The following is a 21,494-nucleotide window of genomic DNA, read 5'->3' as shown; positions in this document are numbered from 1 at the left end:
TGTGCACAAAGTAGTTGAATAAATACATTTTATTGTATTCTAAACTTCTGGGCTACATTAAAGTACCTCGGAGAAATAGAAGCAGATAAAATAATCATGAAGATTGTCTGGGCTGCTAAAAAGTACCCTCTGCTGTAATTTTACTGTTTGAAGACAAACCAAACAAAAAGCTTGGTGTAATTAAACTTGCTTGTAATCTTAAATCGAAGTAGAATTTACAAAAGTAGTGAAATAAATATAATTCTATTGTATTCCAAACTGCTGGGCTACTGTAAAAATACCTCTGAGAAATAGAAGCAGATAAAATGATCATAAAGATTGTCTAGGCTACTAAAAAATACCTCTGCTCTAGTTTTATTGTTTGAACACAAAACCAAACAAATAATTTAGTGCAAGTAAACTTGCTTGTAACGTGAAATCGAAGTAAAATTTACAAAAACAGTTAAACTAATATATTTTGTTCTATTCTAAACTTCTGGACTACTGTAGAGTACCTCTGAAAAATAGAGGCAGGTCAAATAATCGTAAAGATTTTTTGGGCTGCTTAAAAGCACCCCTGCTCTAATTTTATTGGTAAACCCTTTATTTTGTTCTATTTTAAACCTTTGGGCTATAATTTTATTTTTAAACCCCTAATAATGTAGTCTGTATTACTTTGGGCTACCTTAAGGTATCCTTATTGACACAAACAATATAAATTTTTGCATAATATCATGTCTGTCGGACATTTTGCTACAAAATAAACAATAATAGGAAAACCAGTGTAGTGTGGCAACATAGCGCCTGTTACATCTCTGTGTGTTTTGACAAATACTACTGACGTTTTGAGTATTTCGAATAGGGAAGAAGGCGAGATATAGTAACTATGACAACAGAGAAAATATATTGATAACAACAAAAAAGGACCCCAAGTTTGAATTTGGTTAAAATTGTCATTTCGTAAATATTAAATATTTATAGTTCGATCTATTCACACATAATTTAATTTATCTAACATAAAATGATTCAAAAATATCTTATAAATAACTTGGTCTTTTGGGATAAAACCCAAAAATATCATATAAATACCTTAACTCTACCAGTTTCTGTTGCAAATTTTCATATTTCCGCCTCTTTCGGGATACACAATTATTCTCTGATGACTTTTGTGGTATTTTAAACACTGTCTAATAATTTTTATAGAACTATTTGGAAAGCACTTGTGATCAGTACACGCACAGAAAAAAAACAGTGATGCGCGGACGTCACTTGTCAAGAAGCTTAATAATCTTCTTTTTCTTCTTCTGCTTCTTTAAACTGTGATCAGCGGCCCGAAAAGACCACTACCATAAGTACAAATGTTCGAAATGTTATGTGAAGGACAATTTAATACAAGTTACGTAAAAATTTTCCGAGCGCGCGGATTTGAAGCGAGCCGGGCGATTTGCAAAATTCGGCCGCTCGCAAAAGCACCGATTTTAAAAATAATTTTTAATAATTAAATGTAATTATATTTTATAATAAATTTTATTTTAAGATAACATAAGTCTTTCTTTAGTCAATGACTGTAAAATAATTTCTTAATTGTTATGTTATAAATAAAGGCAGTACGATTTAAGAAAAAAAAAACAATTATCTCGGCTTCAGTAAGTTGTAGAAAATTTTTATTTTTTTATAATTCTTCGTTTCGTCTTCAGCAAATTTAATCTGTAAGTTAGAAACTCATAGGATGTACAGGGCCGCTTCAGCTCTAAATGTTTATAACGAAATTTGCCCCCTAATTTTCAAACCCAAAAATTATCTCGGCTTCAGTTGGTCGTAGAAATTTTTTATTTTTTTATAAATCTTCGTTTCGTCTTCAGCAACAATAATCGGTAAGTTAAAAACTCATAGGAAGTACAGGGCCGCTTCAGCTCTAAATGTTTATAACGAAATTTGCCCCCTTTTTTTCAAATCCAAAAATTTTTTGGATGGGAGGTTTAAATATGTTTTACGCATTTATTTACGTCAGTGTATGAAAATATAACTCCTTAGAAGGAGATTGGATGTTTCACCAACTCTCTATGATTTTTCTTCAAAAAGTTATAGCCTTCGACATTTGACCTCTTGGGATAAACAATTTATAATATCTAAGCAACAAATTCGTTAATCTGGCTTTACATCTTTTTTTATGTTTGGAATTGAAAGATCTTCATTTTAAAGCTTTAAAAAATATAAAAAAAATGATTTGTACAATAAATAATGCAATTGTAAAAAACGGCCATTTTGGACCTTTCGCAGGCTGTTTTGCAATAACCAATAAACGAAATTAGACTTACCATAGCTTAAATTGTAGGTTTTTTAATTCACTACAACTTTCTATTAAAAAGTTTTTCTCTAAAATCAATATCCTAAGCTGCAAAATTAAAAATCTTTAAAAATTGCAAATTTAACAAATGAAAATCGTAATATAAAAAAAAGCGCACAATATTTTTGGTTACATTTTAGTAGAAGTTATTCCTGGCATCGTCCTTTACAACACCTGATAGGTTTTAAAAATTCCTGAATTATATCCTGAAATCGACCTATTTTTCACCCACAGCCTGGGATAACACACTATATAAGAGCTTCTGTATAAGAATTTTTAAATTGCAATGTCATATTCGGATTCAGCATAATCAAAAACAAAATACAAAAATATTTGATCAGAGTAAAATGATGAATTTAACCATATTTTTAAAATTATTTATACGAAACAATTGTTATTATTTAAACAATTAATAAACAATTAGCGGCCAAATCCGCGAGTAGAACTGTTTACTTTAACATGTATATAAACTAACAAAAAGAGTTTTAGAAAAATATAAGCTTGTTTGAATTTTTCCGAAACAATGCATTTTTTCGTTCTAATTGCACTCCCCTAAAAGGAAAAACTGACTATTTAAAAAATAATAAAAAAAAAACCATCGAGAAAAATTATAATTGGACATGTTGTTTGTCACAGTATAAACGTCACATCGTTATATATTTATATTTAAATAATTATTTTATTTCAATTTCTATTGATTTCATTTATTTGTTAACTTTCTGTTTTGTTTTACTATTTTTCTCCTAAAAATAGTTGGCTCTTGATTTTTCATTTTCATATTCGCTTTTCTTCTGAATAATGGAGGTAGCAATGTTTTTTTTTCTGCATCTTGTGTCTATTTTACATGGTGTACTCTGCAAAATTAATTTTATTTCGATAAAACTTCTAGGATCTTTTAACTTTACTATAATACAGTGTTTTTCAATCTTTTTTGTTTTGTGACCCCTTTACAGGTTGAAATATGCTGGCGACCTCCTGGTGTTATAGAAAGCCAAAGAAATAATTTAATTAAAAACTACATACGTTAGGTAATAATTTTTTCCTATTTCGGTACGTTTATCTTTTATTCACGCGGGCCAAAAATTAAAGCCAACATTTTGCTTTGCAGTTTGACGAATCTACAGGTGTTTCCGACTGTGCACAGTTTGCAGTATTTGTGCGCTTTGAAGCAGATGACAATATCATGGAAGAAATCTTATTTTGCAAAGCACTTCCTGCAAACACTACTGGCCAGTGTTTGTACGATATGTTTTTAAAAAAGCACTTGCAACTACAATATTGATCGGATAAAATATATCACTATTTGTAGCGATGGCGTTAAAGCTATGAATTGCAAAAATTGCGGACTAATTGCAAAATAGAATCGATAAGGCCAAACATATCCTGGACATACTGTTTTCTTCATCGACAGGTTCTAAGGTATACCTACCTTCTGATATAAATAACGTGCTCAAGGAGGTAATAAAAATTGTAAATTCTATCAAAGGTAAAGCTTTGCAAACCCGGTTATTCCGAATCGTTTGTGAAGATATGGACTGCCTCCTTTATCTCCTTTATCACACAGAGGTCAGTTGGCTATCCAAAAGAAAGATATTGACAAGAGTTCTGGAACTGAGAGCTGAATTGTTAATGTTCTTACAAGATGCAAAATCTAAATATGCTTACGGTTTTTCTGACCCTATTGGCTCTTGAAATTAGCATTTTGGCAGTTTTTTAGCTACCTTAACAATTTGAACAGGAACCTTCAAGGAAGAGAAGAGAATATTTTAACAGCTAAAGATAAAGTAAAAGCATTTCACGCAAAACTTCGTTTGTGGTCAACCTCTCTGCAAAACAAAATGTTTGAGTCTTTTCCATGTGTTCAGAAGATTGATGAAGATAATGCAAGATAATGCAACAGACCAAGTTTTGCAGTATCGGCTCACATTCCTTGCATTATACAGAGCTTGCATAATTTACAAGAGCAACTTTTAACATACTTTCCAGAGTTGCACTCTGAAGCTGACAATAGGCGTAGATGGATTCTAAATTCTAAACCCTTTGTTGGACACATTAATAGATCTGACTGGTGTCAACAAAAAAATGAAAGAATGTCTTCTAGATTTAGCTGCTGATGGCATGCATAACTGGAATTTGATTCGCAAAGTGTCGACGTATTTTGGATAAAAATAAAACACCAGTAACCTTTCAAAAATAGTACCACAATTTGATAAACTTTGATAAAACAAACAAGCACTTTCCCACTAAAATTGTGTTTTAAGAACCTCAACTTTTTCTTTCAGTCGGTGATCTTCCGAGTAAGGCTTCGCGACCCCCCTGGGGTCGCGAATATAATGTATATTATCGTCCACTCATATTTATTAATATTCGTTTCATAAAAATGCTTCTGCTTAATTTATTTGTTTTACTTTACCTCCCAGATTTTACCGAACGAAAATTCTCACTAAAAATTCAATTTACTTTTAGGTACATTCTTTTGAGCATTGAAGTATACTCAAAAAAGTCGGCGTATCAGCTACAAAGTCAATCCCACAATGTATCGTATAGGAATCAGCGTATAAAGACATCAAAGTCTGCGACGGTCATACCGGCTACCGAATAGCAAACAGCACCTTTGTGACGTACCAACGGTACCATCCGCCTACCAAACTTTTCGGATTTCAGCGCTGGTTGATTAATGGGTTTCTTTTCATAAAGTTGAATAATACCTAAGAAAACACCATAATATTTGCCGAAATTCGTTTCTAACGTTTATAAAGAGATACCGAAAAAATAACAGAACTCCATAAGCCACCATACAGAAGATTAGATGGCCATAGAAAAGAGAAGTAATATATCTTGTTCGTCTATTACGAAGAAATTATTATAAGTACATTTTTGTTACATAACTAGAATATGATTAATATGTACTGTAGTATAGAGTATAGAAGAATATAAATATTCTCTGCTGTTTACTCAGGAAGTGCTGTAATGCACACGGTTTATTTACAAAAAATAAAATATTCCAGAGAAATAAGGTAAAACAAGTTTTCCTGTTGCAAAAACCAGGTATTTGACAGGAGTATTGAGTTTTATAAACCTCAATAACCAAAACTTCTATGTTTCCTGAAATGGGTTTGGTAGACTTTGTACATTAATAACAATTTATGGACAAAAATGCATCATTTGAAGAAGTTTCGTCTACCGGTTAAAAATAAACATTTTTAATGAATTTTCAGGAACAGTCGTCAACTTGAAGTCTCGAAACGGGATCAAACAACCAAAATATGATCTAGAGTTGAACAGCCAAGAGCAACATTTAACAACATGAAAAACATAATCACCCATTACGACATATCTCTCCCACTAAAAATACGGTTGCTAAAATGATATTGTATTTCCATTCTTGCTGTATGGCGCAGAGGCCTGGACAATAACGAAAACGCTAATGAAAAAGCTAGAGGCTAGAGGCTCGAAATGTGGGTGTTCCGACGTATCTTCAAAATATCCTAGCTAGACGACCCACACTACCAACGTAAAGGTATTGTGCAGAAAGGGAAAACGAAAAGAATTTTTTTTTCACAATATGAAAAGAAAATTTGAATACCTCGATCAGATTATGAAACATGACAAATATCGCATACTGCAACTGATAATACAGGTAAAATAGAGAGCAAACGACGAGCCGGAAGAGGAAGGCATTTATGGCTTCAAAACTTACGCCAATGCATGGTTTGGACTAACATTGATCGAGTTATTCAGAAATGCCGTAAACAAAATTAAAATTGCTATGATGATACCCAAGATCCGCAACGGACCAGACACGACATGAAGATGAACAAGAACTGATTTGCAAGTAATTGTTTAATATCACATATGTACAGCTTTAAAATTACAATTATGCAATTTAGCTCTTCGCGGTGTGCAAGTATTTGGAAGGGATACGTGAAACGATCGTGCGCGAATAGCGGAGAAATATTGCAACTTTCTTAAATAATTCATATTGTCATTTGAAATTGTCAAATTGACGTACATTTCATATCTATTGTCATTGAAGAAGAAAAATTATATGTTGCTCCACAATATTGATATGATAATTGTATGATATGCAATTATTATATTAAGGTTCATAAATTTAATTAATTGTATTTTGCTTGCAGTACTGCATTTTAATAACTAATTTTATTTACTACATACAATTGTTTACGTTTTAATAACATAACCTGAATCTTATTTTTTCTTCTTATTATTTTTTTTGGGCTATGGCCTTGACAATTATCCAGTAACCAGGGCTAATATAATTGGCCAATATAATTAAAAGGGCGAATAAAGTTGCAGAGCGTAGAAATAGGTGTCGCTTTGTCGAACTTGCACGGTCCCAATAAACATTTATACATAATAACATAATTTAATTGATACATTGGGCATTAGTTGCTAATTTTTAAGTAGGTATTGTTACTGGCAGTTAAAGTTTGCTTTTTGTTTTATTTAGGTTCGTATACTTGTTTACATTTCAGAGATTTATTATTTACTACAATTAGTACAGGTAATTTGGGGAGATTTTTTGTTAATTATAATTTATAAGCAGCCACTGATACTATTTGTAAGAAATGTTATTTAAATATATAATATATGCATCCGATTTAAGCAAATCATGAATAATCTAAAATGTGCTCACATTAATTCTAGATCTTTAGCTGCTCATTTCAATGATGTAAAAAGGCTTGTTCTGGATAATGATTTGGACGTATTAGGTGTAAGTGAGACCTGGTTAAGTAGAGGTGTTTCTAATCATATTATTGATATTCCTGGTTATCAGTTTGTAAGAGTTGATAGAAATAGAAATACTACGGGTGGAGGTGTAGGAGTTTATTTAAAGAGTAATATAAATTATAACATTATACAATCAACAAATGAAATAGAACAGATATGGTTAAAACTTTCGTTTAAAAATGAAACATTAGCAATCGGTGTGTGCTATAATCCCAATGAAATATTTTATAAAACTTTTTTCGACTCTTTTGAAACAGTTGTATCTTCAATATTGCCCTTAGTAGATCATATACTGTGCTTGGGTGACTTTAATGTTGAACTATTAAACTTTAGCAATTATTCTACACAATTCGTTATTGATTTATTAAATGGTCTTGGGTTAAAACAGCTGGTAAATCAAGCAACAAGAATCACAAAATCTACATCCACCCTACTGGATTATGTGATCACATCAAGTGAGGATAAAATAATTTCAGTTGAAATAAAACATATTCCTGAAATAAGTGATCATGAAATGATAATGTTAAAGGTAAGTTGTGAGGTTAAAACCAATAAAACAAAATTTATTACTGGTCGTAACTTTAAAAACTCAAATTATAATCAATTTAAATCTGATCTGGAGTCCATACCATGGAGAAATATTTATGACCTCACAGATGTAGATAGTAAAGTAACTTTTTTGTCTGAAAATATTGTTACATTGCTTGATATTCATGTCCCAATTAGGACTTACAGGATTACAAAGAAATATGCTCCATGGCTGACTGATACGATTAGAGCTTTAATGCTGGATAGGGACAAAGCATTTTTAAGTTACAAAATTTCTAAAAATATTGCACATTGGAATAACTACAAAAAATTACGTAATTTAGTATCAGCAGTCACTATAAAAGAAAAAAAAATCATTTTTTAAAAATATTCATGTTAGATCTGCCAAAGATATGTGGAGCAATTTAAAATATTTGATAAATGACGATAAGCATGAGAAAAGTTTTGATGTAAGTAGCAAATGGAATATAAATGACATTAATAAACACTTTATTGAAGTTATACCAAAAATGAAAGAGGACTTAGATACAAAAATGTTTTATCAAAACAATGTTAAAACTTATTTTAACAAATTGCTTAATTTTAAACCAGTCTCTGAAACTGATATTTTATATATAATAAATAAGATAAAGAGTAAAGCTGTTGGACATGATGGTATTAACATATTAACATTACAGTTGTGTATTCCCTATCTTCTTCCGTATATCACGCATATTATCAACTTTTGTTAAAAACATTCTGTTTTTCCTAATAACTGGAAACGTGCGCATGTTATTCCATTACCTAAAACTAAAATTCCTAATAGTTTAAATGATCTTAGACCTGTAAGTGTTCTGCCAACATTATCCAAAATTCTAGAAAAGGTAATTGAAAATCAGTTAAGTACTCACTTAAATAAGAATAAAATTATTCCTTCTATACAGTCCGGTTTCAGGTCTGGGCATAGTTGTCTGTCTGCTTTAGTAAACATTACTGATGACATCTTCAAAGCTTATGATCAAAATAAAATATCAATTCTAATTCTTTTGGATTACTCGAAAGCCTTTGATACAATTAACCATGATTTATTATCCTATATTCTACAGTTCTCTGGGTTAGATGAAGGAGCAGTCGAGTTAATGAAATCTTATCTATCAAATAGATATCAAGCTGTAAAACTTCATCAAGAAATTTCTTCTTTTTTAGAACTTAACAATGGTGTTCCTCAAGGATCGATACTAGGTCCCATTTTATTCTCTGTGTATACATCAAATTTTCCTTCTGCTTTTTTGTCTTGCACTCAACACTACTATGCTGATGATACACAACTTTATATGTCATTTAATTTAGACGAGTGTGAACAAGCAGTTCATGCAATAAATTATGATTTATTAAATATGCAGATTTTTTCTCAAAATCATTGCCTAAAACTGAATGCGTCCAAAACTCAGGCTATTGTTTACTTACTCAAATAAACTGCTTTTAGAAAATGGTAACTTAATTTTTAGCAAAAAGGTAAAAAACCTGGGGGTTTGGTTGGATGAAGACTTAAGATTTACACACCATGTTAGTCTTTGTTTACAAAGAGCATACGGGGTACTTAAGCTTCTATACCAAAGTCGTAATATATTAAACAGTGCTACCAAATCCTTGTTGTGTGAATCTTTAATTTTATCAAAATTAAATTATTGCGATGTGCTTTATAACTCATGCCTTACTGAGACTGATTCTAGGAGAATACAGAAATTACAAAACTCCTGTTTGCGATTAATTTTTGGAATTAGAAAGTATCAAAGTATTAGCCATACTTTTACTTTAAATAAGTGGTTAAACATGAAAGACCGCAGAAAACTTCATGCTTTATGTTTCTACCATAAGATTCTTCGGGAAGGGGTACCTCCTCACCTATACAATAGAATAACTTATAGAACTGATGTCCATAACCTTAATCTAAGACATAGGAACACTCTCTCTTTACCACGTCACGTAACGCATTTTTTCAAACGCTCATTTTCTTTTTCAATTGCGAGTCATTTGAATAATTTTGATTATGATATTCGTACATTATCCGGACATAGTTTTAAGGAAAAAATGTTTAAATATTTGTTATCTGAGCAGTAATGCCAAGCCTACGATTTTTAGGGCAAATTTCTCATATCGAGTTCAACTCCAGTTTAACCTGAACTTCTAGTAAACGTCAGTTTAAAGTCAAAATCGTCTTTCTCAATTCGCACGTTTTACGGCTCCACGGGCTGGAAATTGACGCTAGCAGTAGCCGCAAAACGAACTTAAGGTTCCACGGAGCGGAATAGGAATAGCCGAACTGAACCGACTACGCACAAGTCCTGTAGTCGGTACAGTTCGGCTATTCCTATTCCGTTCTGCGGAACCTTAAGTTCGTTTTGCGGCTACTACTAGCGTCAATTTCCAGCCCGTGGAGCCGTAGCCTAACCGATGGCAGTTTAAACTTGAACGATGCTTGAACGGTGGAATTCGGCCGTTCAAAGATTTCAGAACTCAGTTCAGATGATTTCATGGACTACGCATGCGTTGTATTAACACGAAACGCTGTCATAATATAAATATATCCTATTTTATTATATTGAGCCTAACGATAAACGATAACATTATTTTTGTTTTTATAATATTTATTTATAATTATTAAAATGACTATTTGACTATAAATACTTAAATTTAACTTTATTTAAGAACAGCATAAAAAAGGTAGTTCAAAATGGCGACAGTTTTTTATCTTTTGCCATCTATTGGCATTTCTCGAAAGCTGTAGAACGAGCGCTGACATGAACGTGCAATGAGAAATGCATTCCAAACAAAACCACAGATCACCGGTGAACCTGGTTCAACTGAACCATAGATTAACGCAGGTATGAGAAATCGACCCTTAGAGTACCTAATTTGCATACTATCTAGTAGTATCAGTATATGTAAGTATATTTATATACAAAATATAGTTTTTCGCCCTTCTATTAGGAAATGGGGGTTAGGTGGAAGAGCAGCTGTACATTGCTGTCCTTTAATGATGTACAAGCTGAACCTCGCCCTACAGACCAATTAATATTTTTGTTTTGTTGTATAATTTTTGGAATACTAATAAAGATATTTATTATTATTATTATTATTATTTAACCCCATAGACCTGGATCCCGCGTACCAAAAAAAGTTGATTAATAGCAAGCTGAAAATTTGTTTGTAGCTTAACGGTGTCTAGTCGGACAAACTTTGATATATGGGAACACTGGAACAGGGGAAGTTTTAATTGTGGAACAGGTTAAAAATTTGGAAGGTCAGACTACGAAAACGTTCCATGTATTTTGTCGGACAGAACTTCCAAATGATTTGTTACCATTTCATTAAACTCTCATGCAAAAATCAGACTGGTGTTTATCACCAATTCGGCATTTTAATGAGTGGAACACGAAGAACATGTCAAATGACAGGAATCGTGTTGGTTAGTAATAGCAGTCTGATTTTTGCATAAGAGTTTAATGAAAGGGTAACAAATCAATATGTTCTGTCCGACAAAATACATGCTCAGATGTTCCAAATTTTTAAACTGTTATTTTCAGCTTGATGTTAATCAACTTTTTTGGTAAGCGGGATCCAGGCCTATCATGGATCAGAAGCCCTGAATAAATTTTTGGTATGGACATTAGCTGTAAAGAAGTATCAATGAAATTCACAAAGGAGGATATAGGATATAATGTATAACCAAAGTCTACAGAAAACCTTCAAACACAAACAAATATTTATATTTTAAAACATCATATTCGGAAAAGAAATCCTATTCCTTCACATGATAAATTCAAAATAGTTCATATTTTTGTCCATAATTTAAAAAAAATTACGTAACTATTCAAAGCAGGAGTGAAAATGTATATGTCAGCTTTCACAGATAAAATGAATTTTATAAACGGAATAAAACAAAGCTTATAATGATTATTTCATTCATAGGAGATTCTGACCAATAGAAAGCTACAGAAATCTGAATTAAATCGATAATTTTTGATAATCTCCCGTCGTTAAGTATATTACGTCAGATGCTCTTCGTTGCTACGAAAAAATATATTCAGTGACATTAATGACAATTAATGTTTTAAAAATTATAAAAGTGATGACTTTCAATCGTCAAATATTTATAAAAACTGTGTGTTTAATGGTACTTACATAAATAAATTACAATAAAATTTTGGTTTTGAACAGTTTTATTCATGAAATAATCGCAACAAATTGCACTCGACCTCTGAAATTAATATAAAATTTCAGAGCTCTTGTGCAATTACTACTGATTATTTCATTCATAGGAGATTCTGACCAATAGAAATCTGAATTAAATCGATAATTTTTGATAATTTCCCGTCGTTAAGTATATTACGTCAGATGCCCTTCGTTGCTACGAAAAAATACATTCAGTGACATTAATCACAATTAATGTTTTAAAAATTATAAAGGTGATGACTTTCAATCGTCAAATATTTATAAAAACTGTGTGTTTAATGGTACTTAAATAAATAAATTACAATAAAATTTTGGTTTTGAACAGTTTTATTCATGAAATAATCGCAACAAATTGCACTCGACCTCTGAAATTAATATAGAATTTTTGCTCTCGTGATACTTTGACATAATTTCACTCGCCTTCGGCTCGTGAAATTAAAACTGTCAAAGTGTCACTCGGGAAAAATTCAGTAATTTCAGAGCTCTTGTGCAATTACTACTGAAAATTCAAATTAACATTTTGGTTTGATTATTTCGTTTATAAGATTCAGTTTATTTATGAAAGCTCAGTGCATTTCCTACATTTTCACTCCTGCTTTGAATAGTTACGTAAATTTTTCCAAATCATTCCAAGCTGAATAATATAATAACCTAATTTAGCAAAAAACCTGTTAGGTAAAAAACTAACATTACATGCAGACAAGTATTGTGGCTACTTCCTATACACTTCTTTTTTCGTCTATAAAATAACGGTAAACCTTTTACAAAACCACCGAAAAGAAGGTATGGCATTTGGGTAAACATCATACACGATTGAATTTTGAAAATCTAATCTACTTACCGAAACTCAAAAGGTACCGCTTTCTTCTAATAATAATGCTATTACTATAAGTAAGCTTTGTATCCTCGTCGGTAATATAGAAATCTGTATTTGAAGACCGGAAGGAGTTGTTTATCCTTTGGAAATTCCGTTTCTTGGCGGGTCTTGTTTATCCAAATAACATTATTATGAAGTTTGGACAATGGATCAGTTTATGCTTATGAACATTTTAAATAAGGTTTAAGACTTTTGAGAGGTATTTATATAAAATATTTCCAGATGCTCAGTTTTTGGTTGTCAGTAACCGCTGTTACAATATTTACTTTCAAAGTTGGTGGTATTTGTTAAGCGTCGTTTAAACACAACGATAAGTCACAGCAACTAGTTGTGATGACAAGTTGAAACACTGTTTAGACGCTGCGATTCAATGCGATACCACCTTCAACCCAACTCCAACTTTGATAAGTTGTGCGATGCACCGTTTACACACAATGATAAGTTGCAACAACTCGATTGACCTTGATAAGTTGTTTGATTTATCGCTGTGTTTAAACGACCCTTTAGGAATTCTATGAAACGCCGCAAATGCACAATAAACACTTGCGGAGGTGTTGAATAAATTGTAGAGAGAATTACTAAACGAAATAAATAATATGGCACATGACATTGAAAATGCAATACCATTAAAACATTAACAATGCAATGCATTAAAACATCAGGAACATTAACAAAATTTTGTTAAATAATTTGTTTTTCCGCAAATCGCCAGGAAATTTTGACATTCCTGTCAAAATTTCTTGAAGAAAAAGTCAGGACTTCCTTACTGTAAGGAAATGTCATTTCCTTACTGTAAGGAAATGATATTTCCGTACATTTGTTAGTGTTCTATTTATAAGCGTCAAGTTTGACAATTCAACCTCAATACGTTTCCATAGTAACCCAAGTAATTTTTTTAGGAATTTCAAAGCACCATTTATTTTGGAATAAAATTATCGCGTTTTTTTTAAATCAATCAATATCTGTCGAATTTTAAACGATTTGCGGAAAAATAGTATGTTTACCTCGTAGGAAAAGCCACATTCCTGGACTCTGTGTTGCTAAGTCTCGGCTTGCGCCTCGACTTAGCAATCTTCACAGTCGTCCAGGAATGTTAAACTTTTCCTACCCGGTAAACAATGTACTATTATTGAAAATAAATACTGATAAAAATTGTACTCCTATCTATTGTAGAAATTTTTCTTTATAGAAATTTTTTCCAATATGACTCTGTCCTATATTATAAACTGAAATTATTAAAATGAATTAATTTTATTTCTTCGCTCGCTCCAAAAAATATTGATTACTGTTAATCCACGCTAATTTTAATACATAAAGTAAAGCAACCATGCAAATCAACGTAGCAGGAGGTGTAACAACAATCAAATTAAGAAAAAATGAGTTAGAAAGGGAAAAACCATTTCTCTAAAATTATTTAGAAGATAATGTGTTCACGAACTTAAATTGAGAACAACGCGTAGTTAAAATCGATGGCATGTTTTAAAAGCATCTAAAATTTGCCGATCACATTAGTTCTCACATAAGAAACAGTACATACATTCTAAATGACAAATCTCTTAAATGAGAATCTTTGAAAAATCGGTTTAAAACTGAACTTAAATAAAACAAACGTGATGAGAAATCAAAATATCACAATAGAATATATCGACCCCTGCAGAGAATAACGTTGTAACCAGCATTTTTATGATATTCTTCCAAAATGATAAAAAAAAATACCAATTTGAAAGTGGTGCGTTGAAAAACAACAGTATACTAATAAATCCAAAGAAAAAGGGTATTTAACTTTTTTATCCATCGAACGAGCTATATTAGAGTTTTTTCTGAGAGAACATATTACACAATGAGGACGTACTAAGCAGAACGAAGGTGGAAGATGTAATAATTGAAAAAATTGAACAAATGAAATGGAGCTGGGAAAGACACGTGGCATGACAAGAAAACGAAATATGAACTAGTAACGTTGTACATTGGAAACCACGCGAACACAGTCGTAATAGAGAAAGACCACAAAAACGGTAGCTAGACGACATTAAAGCAAAAGTGGGGTGAAACTGGCATCAAATAGCACAAAAAGAGAAGAGAACTCATGGGCGGGCCTTTGGCCAAAAGTGGATGCAAATAAGCTTGTACAGTAAGGGAAAAAACTCTTATTTACCAAGCTCCAAGCTGAAGGAGAAGGAAATTTAGATTAGACTGGGTGGAATTATGGGGTTTCAAGAAGCCGCAAGCCGCGAGAGAGAGAGAGAGAGAGAGAGAGAGAGAGAGAGAGAGAGAGAGAGAGAGAGAGAGAGAGAGAGAGATAGAAAAAGAGAGCGAGAGAGAGAGGGGGGAGAGAGAGGAAGGGAGAGAGAGATAGAGTGAGAGAGTGTGAGGAAGGGGAGAGGGAGAGAGATAGAAAGAGAGAGGAAGCTAGAGAGATAGAGCGAGATAGAGAGAGATATAGAGAGTGAGAGAGAGAGAGAGAGAGAGAGAGAGAGAGAGAGAGAGAGAGAGAGAGATGAGGCAGATAATCAGGTTTTTTCTCATTAAAATCATGAGTTTAATGATAATATGAGGCACACTATAGCAGCACACTAAACGTGAGAAGTATCAGAGGGCCATACAGCCCTCCAAAAATATCCAAAAAAACAAAAACAATAGATAAGCAGATGAAAATTGAAAGACGGAATTTGGCGCAATTGTAAGAAAAAGAGAAAGGAAAACAATAGGTACCAACTAGAAATATGGTTCAACCAATAGCGCCCAAAGTGACAACCAATAAAACCAATAAAAAGCAAGTGAACATAACATCGACACACATCATCTCTTCATAGACTTCGAAAGCGCATATGACAATATAAACCGAGAATTCTTAATAAAAGCAATGAAAGAATTTAATATACCAACACTACTAATAGAACTGATAAAAGAATCTCTAAAAGTAGTAAGTAAAATCCGGATACAAAACGAACTAACGGAAACGATAGATGTAAAAAAGGGACTACGCCAAGGAGACCCTCTATCATACATCTTGTTCAACATCGTACTCGAGAAAATAATGAGGGGCACAGCAGTCAATACTCGAGGAACAATCATTAATAAAAGCGTGCAAATACTAGCATTTGCAGATGATGTTGACATAATCGCAAGATCAAGAAGAGAACTGATAGATGCAGAGGCATTCAATCAAATAGAACGAGCTGCACAAAATAGTGGCCTTAAAATCAACCAGAACAAAACAAAATATATGCAGGTAAGTAAAAACACAGAAATAAGGCAGCCACAAAATATAACAATAGGAGAATCCAACATTGAGGGGGTAAAAAACTTTACATACTTGGGATCCCTAGTCACGTCTGATAATAACGTAGGAGAGGAAGTGAAGAAGCGAATATTTATTGCCAATAAAAGTTACCATGGCTTAATTCGGCAGCTAAGATCAGACAACGTCGCAAGGAAAACAAAATGCGAAATATGCAAAACCTTAATAAGACCGGTACTCACATACGGCTCAGAAACCTGGACACTCACTAAAAGAGAGTTAACATTGCTAGCCACCTTTGAAAGAAAAATCTTGCGACACATATATAAGGGCACAAATGAAAACGGAATTTGGCGAAGAAGGTACAACTTTGAACTATACGAAATATACCAGGATCCGGATACATTCATTAACATAGGACGGCTGCGTTGGATGGGACATGTAGAAAGAATGGAAGAAGGCGAAATACCAAACAAAATATTCAAACAGATGCCAGTAGGAAAAAGAACAAGAGGAAGACCGAAGCTGAGATATTTAGAACAAATAGAAAATGATATAATAACCTTAAAAATAAAAAAACTGGAGAAAAAAAGCACGAAACAGATCAGAGTGGAGAAGAATCCTGGAACAGGCCAAGACCCAGAAAGGGCTGTCGAGCCAGTGATGATGATGATGATGATGATGAATAGCACCCAATAGGTTGATTTCAGTTCCTAGAAGGATTTCATTTTTATTATTATTCGATATTCTGATGATCTGTTCGTGTTTTCTGCCTGGCACTTTCCTAAATTTTTTAAGTACGTTGTTTTTTCTGTAGTTGTTTCATTTCACATTATCCAGGTGTAACAGTAACCATGTGTCACCCATTTTGCTTTTTTGTTTCTCTGCACTTTCGATGAATATTTTTATAGGATACATTGATTACTGATTTGACTCAGTTTTTTCTGGATCCAGTTTACCACTGTATATAATACTATTATTTTAAACAGAAAGCAAATTTAAATCAAATACTGACCTGTTTCAGAAATTTTTAATAGCAACATGTAGATATTTAGGTAAGTGCATTTAAGATAATATAGTCAACACGTAGGTAACGTTCATCGAGGAAATATTTCTGGAGCACTCTATAATCAGCATAGCGTGTAGATAGGTACACAAACCATTCCTTGTAATTCCGGAAACAATACTCTTTATATACATTTTTAGCTCAATATACCGCCATTGTCCGTTCTGACACCGCTTGATAAGAAAATAACGTTGGATAGGTGTTAATGAGGAATCCGAATGCCATAATTTGTTCGAGTTCGTATTGTTCAAAGTCCAAAGAAAAATCGCAAGTCACTTGCCGCTCATATATCTGCAGGAAACGAGAGATATACCCCCTCATTATAATTATTACTATCCTCTCCATACACAACCACCGTTGGTCGGTTGTGCAGACACACCGGTGAAAAATATAGACGTGAATTGTGAAGGTGTTGTAAACCTCGATGTGTTGTAACCTGTAATTATCAAAGCAAGCCGACCGCCTCACGGTACTCGTTCCTACCTACCTGGTCTATTGTATTTACAAATTAATTTTAATTTACATGCTAACTAATGATGACATGGACAGCGGCGTACTGACAATGAAATATTACCAATATTTTGTATGGATTTAGAATTGGCTCAACAGGTTCCTTTTTTTATATAAGCCATTTTGTTCATTGGCGGGTTGTTGCCTCTACGGAAAATTATCACTCCATTATACCGGTATTTCTGTATTATCACTCCGGCATTATCTGTCATTAATTTGTTTCGTTACTTTTGAATATTCGCCGCACTCTTTCAGCAAATTTTGTTTGACCGAATGAGCTAATCGCACACTCAGCAGAAACGATATTTAGTCTTAGGCTGGTAGGATTTGTGGCAGATTCCTACTAAGTAATAAGAAAAAACATTTAATTATTGAGTGGGTGTTCTTAACAGTAGGTAGGTACGCTAACCTTGGTATATTTTTTATCAGCCCAAGCTAAGGTGATCTATTTTTAAAAAATGTCGACACAATATTGCTGTCGGTGTCGCAATGCAAGAAGTATGTACAAAATATTTTATTTTTACATTATAATTATGACCTCTGAGTACTTGTCAAATGTGTAAGTGTTCTTTTAATGGATATTTTGATTCGTTATGTATGTTTACGCTATTGTTTGTAATGCGCATGAGTTCAATTTTCCAAATTCTTGTTACATATTTTTGGGCCTCATGGAGTATCAAAGCATATAAACGAACTACCATACTTCAACTCCCTAAAACGACAATCGGTCCCAACTGCAAGACGCAAGAGTCTCGCAGGTTTAATCATGTTCTTGCTCAAAGCTTGCACGGTCAGTCTTGGTCTTGGTATCGCTAAAATTAGGCGGTCTTGGTCTTGGTCTTTTTTACTAATTTATAGGGAACACTAATTTTACTATTGTAATTGTTCCCTGTCGGTTGTGCAGACACACCGGTGAAAAATAAAGACGTGAATTGTGAAGGTGTTGTAAACCTCGATGTGTTGTAACCTGTAATTACCAAAGCAAGCCGACCGTCTCACGGTACTCGTTACTACCTACCTGGTCTATTGTATTTACAAATTAATTTTAATTTACATGCTAACTAATGATGACGTGGACAGCGGCGTACTGACAATGAAATATTACCAATATTTTGTATGGATTTAGAATTGGCTTAACAGGTTCTTTTTTCTTTATACATATAAGCAATTTTGCTTGTTCATTGGCGGGTTGTTGCCTCTAAGGAAAATTGTCACTCCATGTCTAGTACGGTTGGCCGACACTTTTGTTGATTTGTCCTTCGCTATTCTAACGAATGAAAATCCTCAGAGGGAAGCTAAATAATGGCAGAAAGGACATTACAAAACTTAAGAACAGAGAAGGACATATTATAACGTCGCACATAAACGAGATTCTCACAATTGTTGAAGAGTTTTACACGGAACTATATAAACGTGAATAAACAAAACTAAATACACCAAAAGAGGTAAAGAAGGAGAGTGGAGTAATAAACCAGGGGTTTGAAGACATGCCTGAGGTTACCATAGAGGAAATAAAGAAATCACTTAAAAAATGAAGAACGGGAAAGCACCAGGAGATGACACCATAGTGGTGGAGGCAATAAAAATTGGAAGAAGTACCCTCTTAGAAAAAATTCAAGGCCTATATAATTTATGCCTTTTTCATGGCATAATTCCCAGTGAATGGAACAATGCCCTTATCGTGATCATGTATAAAAAGGGGACCACACAAATATCCAAAACTACCGACCCATCAGTCTCCTGTCACACATGTACAAGCTTTTTATAAGGATGATCACTAACCGACTTGAGAGCAAATTGGACTTTTACCAACCAGTAGAACAGGCTGGCTTTCCCTTAGGTTTAGGACAAACGATCACCGACTATCACTGAAGGTATTGATAGAAAAACTGTCGAATATAACCGACCACTGGTACTGATATTTGGTGATTTACAGAAAGCCTTCGACACAATTAAAAGTAATAAAATAGCGACAGCACATGCCTATTGTCGAATAGATTACAGGTACACTCGTTTGATTCATAATATCTATAAACATGTAACAGCGAGTGTGCAGCTCCATCAAGATACTAACAAATTCAAAATCGAAAGAGGTGTTAGACAAGGAGACACAATGTCACCGAAGCTTTTTACGACTGTCTTAGAATATGCGTTTAAAAAACTAGACTGGGCCAACAAGGGAATAAGCATAGATGAAAAGCAACTCAACAAACTCCGGTTCGCTGATGATATTGTCATGATCACTGACGACATCAACGAAGCAAACGAAATGCTCACGGAGCTTGCGAACGCAGCTGAAGAGATTGATTTGAAAATAAATATAGACAAACCCAAACGCGCACAAAGAAAAGAAACTATGAACAACAAAAATATGAAGCTATGGAGAGAGATCGACCCAAACCAGGCTCCAGAGAATTCTATAAAGAAATTTCCACTGAGAAAAGATGACATAGAACCAATTCTATCCATACACTGAAACACAATCAAGGTCATATGATAATCAACGATGAAGAACTAACAGAAGAATGGAAAAGGTATTTCAGGGACCTTCTTAACATCATACAGGAAGAACAGCACAAAGAAGAGATCTATATAACAGCAGACATGCCCGTCGAAAATCCCTCTTTTGAAGAAACCCAAAAGGCCTTGCTGAAAAATCACAAAGAGCCGGGTACGGACGAGATACCAGCAGAACTTCTGAAATATGATGGAGACGCACTACATCGTCAAATCCACCACTTAATAATAACACAAATGGTTAGAAGAAAGGATACCAGCAAGATGGCAGGAAAACATCATAGTGCCCATCCACAAAAAAGGGGACAAAACAAAATGCGCGAATTATAGAGGAATTTCACTCCTAAACACGGCATATAAAATCCTCTGAAACATAATTCTTAGTAGACTAAGCCCCTATGCTGAAAATATCCTATTAGAATATCAAGCCGGTTTTAGGGCCAACAGATCCACAATAGATCAACTATTCACGCTGAAACAGCTTCTAGAAAAGGGATGGGAGTATAACAGACCCATACACAATCTCTTTATAGACTTTTGACAGGCATATGATAGCGTAGAAAGAAGCTATGTATCGAATGCCATGGCGAAATTCTCAATACCAAAGAAACTAATTCGGATGACTAAAGTCTGTATGGAGGGTGGAATATCAAAAGTACGTATAAATAATAAACTGTCTGACAGCTTTGAAATCAACAGTGGAGTCAAACAGGGTGGTAGAGAAAGCCATGAGGTCGGCCGAAATAAAAACAGAACTGCTATCGGTTCAAGGTCCCAAGTTATTACTAGCTTACGCAGATGACATTGATCTCGTTGGGGACTCCATCCTATCCACAAAAGCCATTTTCAACAAGGTGGAAGGAGCAACAAGCGAAGTACGGCTGAGGATTAATGAAGAGAAGACGAAATATATGTATATAAATAGAACGACACGAAGAGACAGGATAGGACAAAATATGACGGTCAACACCTTCAATTTCGAAAGAGTACAACGTTTTAAGTATCTGGGGGCCGTAATCACAGGTGACAACGATGTTACTGAAGAAATAAAAGACAGAATCCAATCAGCAAATCGCTGTCTATTCGCACTGGATAAGCTTATAAAATCAAAAAATCTTACAAGAAGTTCCAAGATCAAAATTTATAAATCCATCGTCACACCTGTACTAACATATGGACGCGAAACGTGGACCATGACCAAATCAAACGAAGAAAAGCTCAGACGTTTTGAAAGAAAAATACTTGGAAAAATTTTCGGACCTCACCACGACATTAAGGTGATACAGTAGCAATCAACAGGTAGCAAAAACGCGTTCCAAGATTGCGGCTGTAATTTTGAATATTTTTTTGAGATATTTGGCACACGTATTCGTAATATAATAAAGAATGGCGGTACAGAGCCCAATTTGAAAAATATATTAATATGTGGAAATTACTCTGT

The sequence above is a fragment of the Diabrotica virgifera genome, chromosome 5 (assembly GCF_917563875.1).
Source record: "Diabrotica virgifera virgifera chromosome 5, PGI_DIABVI_V3a".
Lineage (NCBI taxonomy): Eukaryota > Metazoa > Arthropoda > Insecta > Coleoptera > Chrysomelidae > Diabrotica > Diabrotica virgifera.
The sequence above is the reverse complement of the archived record's forward strand: the minus strand, read 5'-3'. Positions refer to the sequence as shown.